The sequence below is a fragment of the Ursus maritimus genome, unplaced genomic scaffold, assembly GCF_017311325.1.
Source record: "Ursus maritimus isolate PB19 unplaced genomic scaffold, ASM1731132v1 scaffold_5, whole genome shotgun sequence".
NCBI classification, from domain to species: Eukaryota; Metazoa; Chordata; class Mammalia; order Carnivora; family Ursidae; genus Ursus; species Ursus maritimus.
The window spans coordinates 86,668,195-86,671,920 of record NW_024426663.1 but is presented as its reverse complement, the minus strand read 5'-3'; positions in this window follow the sequence as shown (position 1 = coordinate 86,671,920).

Sequence of the window (3,726 nt, the reverse complement as noted above, 5' to 3'; positions counted from 1 at the left end):
ACAGGCTAGGAAGGGTTGGCAGGGTATTTTCAAAGCTCTGTCTGAGAAGAACATGCAGCCAAGGATTCTTTATCCAGCAAGCCTGTCATTCAGAATTGATGGAGAGATAAGGACCTTCCAGGATTGGCAAAAACTGACTGAATTCATCACCACCAAACCAGCCCTATAGGAGATATTAAGGGGGGTTCTATAAAAGTAAAAAGGCCCCGAGAGTGATACAGAAAAGAAATTTACAGTCTATAGAAACAAAGACTTCACAGGCAACATGATATCATTAAAATCATATGTCTCAATAATCACTCTCAATGTGAATGGCCTAAATGCTCCCATAAAACACCACAGGGTTGCAGATTGGATAAAAATACATGACACATCCATGTGCTGTCTACAAGAGAATGATCTTGAACCTAAAGATACATCTAGACTGAAAGTGAAGGGATAGAAAACAATTTTTCATGCCAATGGATCTCAAAAGCTGCGGTGGCATTCTCATATCAGACAGATTAGATTTTAACTAAAGACTGTAGTTAGAGATACAGAATGGCACTATACTATTCTAAAAGGATGTATCCAGCAAGTGGAGATGACAATTATAAATATCTATGCCCCCAACAGGGGAGCAGCTAGATAAATAGCCAACTCTTAACCAGAATAAACAGACATATAGATAAAAATACATTATTAGTAGGGGACCTCAAAACTCTGCTATCAGCAATAGACAGATCACAAAAGCAGAAAATCAACAAAGAAACAAGAGCTTTGAATGATATACTAGACCGTATGGACCTCATAGATATATATAGAACACTACACAACAGACCAACAGAAGACTCATTCTTTTCAAATGCACATGGAACGTTATCCAGAATAGACCACATACTGGGTCACAAAACAGGTCTCAACCAATACCAAAAGACTGAAATTATTCCCTGCATATTCTCAGAACACAATGCTTTGAAATTGGAACTCAATCACAAGGAAAAATTTGGAAGAAACAAAAACACTTGGAAACTAAGAACCATCCTCCTCAAGAATGATTGGGTAAACCAGGAAATTAAAAATCAATTTAAACAATTTATGGAGACCAACAAGAATGAAAACACAATGGTCCAAAACCTATGGGACACTGCAAAGGCGGTCCTAAGGTGAAAAAACATAGCCATCCAAGCCTCACTCAAAAGAATAGAAAAATTTAAATGCATTTTTTTATACTCGCACCTCAAGAAGCTGGAGCTGGAACAGAAGAACAGGCCTAACCCACACATGAGAAAGCAGTTGATCAAGATTAGAGCAGGGATCAATGAATTAGAAACCAGGAGCACAGTAGAGCAGATCAAGGGAACTAGAATCTGGTTCTTTGAAACAATAAAAAAGATTGATAAGCCACTGGCCAGACTTATTCAAAAGAATAGAGAAAGAACCCAAATTAATAAAATTATGAATGAAAGAGGAGAGGTCACAACCAACACCAAAGAAATAGAAAGAATCAGGCCTGATGGATTCCCAGGGGAATTCTACCAAACATTCAAAGAAGAAATAATACCTATTCTTCTGAAGATGTTTAAAAAAAAAAAAAGAAACAGATGGAAAACTACCAAACTCATTCTATGAGGCCAGAATTACCTTGATCCCCAAACCAGGCAAAGACCCCATCCAAAAGGAAAATTACAGACCAATATCCCTGGTGAATACGGATGCCAAAATTCTCAACAAGATCCTAGGTAATAGAATCCAACAGTACATTAAAAGGATTATCCATCATGACCAAGTGGGATTCATCCCTGGGAGGCAAGGGTGGTTCAACATTTGCAAATCAATCAGTGTGATAGATCATATCAACAAGAAAAGAGTCAAGAACCATCTGATCCTCTCAATAGATGCAGAAAAAGCATTTGACAAAATACAGCATACTTTCCTGATTAGAACACTTCAGAGTGTAGGGATAGAGGGTACAATCCTCAATTTCATAAAAACCACCGATGAAAAGCCTACAGCGAATATCATTCTTGATGGGGATCAGGAACACGACAAGGATGCCCACGCTCATCATTATTATTCAACATAGTACTAGAAGTCCTTGCAACAGCAATCAGACAACAAAAAGGGATAAAAGGTATCCAAATCGGCAAAGGAGAAGTCAAACTGTCTCTTTTCACAGATGACATGATACTCTAAATGGAAAACCCAAAAGACTCCACCCCCAAACTACTAGAACTTATAGAGCAATTGAGTAATGTGGCAGGATAAAAAATCAATGCTCAGAAATCAGTTGCATTTCTTTTTTTTAATCTTTCTTGAGCTTCAAATTCATTGTCTTTCTATTTTTTATTATACTAATACTTTTTATTGTATTATGTTAGTCACCATACAGTACACTCCTGGTTTTTATGTAAATTTGATGATTCATTAGTTGCATATGACACCCAGTGCAACATGCAATGTGCCCTCCTTACTACCCATCACCAGCCTATCTCATTCCCCCACCCCCTCCCCTCTGAAGCCCTCAGTTTGTTTCTCAGAGTCCATAGTCTCTCATGCTTCATTCCCCCTTCTGATTACCCCCCTTTCTTTATCACTTAGAGATGCCCTTCAACAGATGACTGGATTAAGAAGTTGTGGTCCATTTATAGAATGGAATATTACTCAGCTATTAAAAAGAACGAGTTCTCAACATTTGTTGCAACATGGATGGCACTGGAGGAGATAATGCTAAGTGAAATAAGTCAAGCAGAGAAAGACAATTGTCATATGGTTTCTCTCATCTATGGAACATAAGAACTAGGAAGATCAGTAGGAGAAGAAAGGGATCAGCTGCATTTCTATACATGAACAATGAGGCTGAAGAAAGAGAAATTAGGGAATCCATTCCATTTAAAATAGCACCAAAAATCATACGTTATCTCAGAGTTAACTTAACCAGAAACATAAAGGATGTATATTCTAGAAACTACAAATCACTCCTGAAAGACATTGAAGAAGACACAAAAAGATGGAAAAATATTCCATGTTTATGGATCGGAAGAATTAACATAATTATAATGTCCGTGCTACCCAGAGCAATGTACACTTTCAATGCTATCCCGATCAAAATATCAATGACATTTTTTCAAAGAACTGGAACAAACAGCCCTTAAATTTGTGTGGAACCAGAAAATGCCACGAATCGCCAAGGAATTGTTGAAAAGGCAAAACAAAGCTGGGGGCATCACACTGGTGGATTTCAAGCTGTACTACAAAGCTATGATCACAAAGACAGCATGGTACTGGCACAAAAACAGACACATAGACCAATGGAACAGAATAGAGAACCCAGAAATGGACCCTCAGCACTTTGGGCAACGAATCTTTGATAAAGCAGGAAAAAACATCAGGTGGAAAAAAGACAGTCTCTTCAATAAATGGTGCTGGGAAAATTGGACAATCATATGCAGAAGAAATGGAGAAATTGGAGAAATGTCTGTTCATGTCTTCTGCCCATTTCTTGCTTGGGTTATTGTTTTTTCGGTGTTCAATTTGGCAAGTTCTTTATAGATTTTGGATACTAGCCCTTTTTCTGATAAGATTTTTGTAAGTATTTTCTCCCATTCTATAGGTTGCTTTTTAGTTTAGCTCTTGAATTCTTCCAGTTTTTGTTTTTCCCAGTGTCTGGCAACGACTCTCAAAACTCATGTCTTCAATTTTTCCCTGCCTCTCTGACTTAGAATCACTGAGAACTAATATTGCATT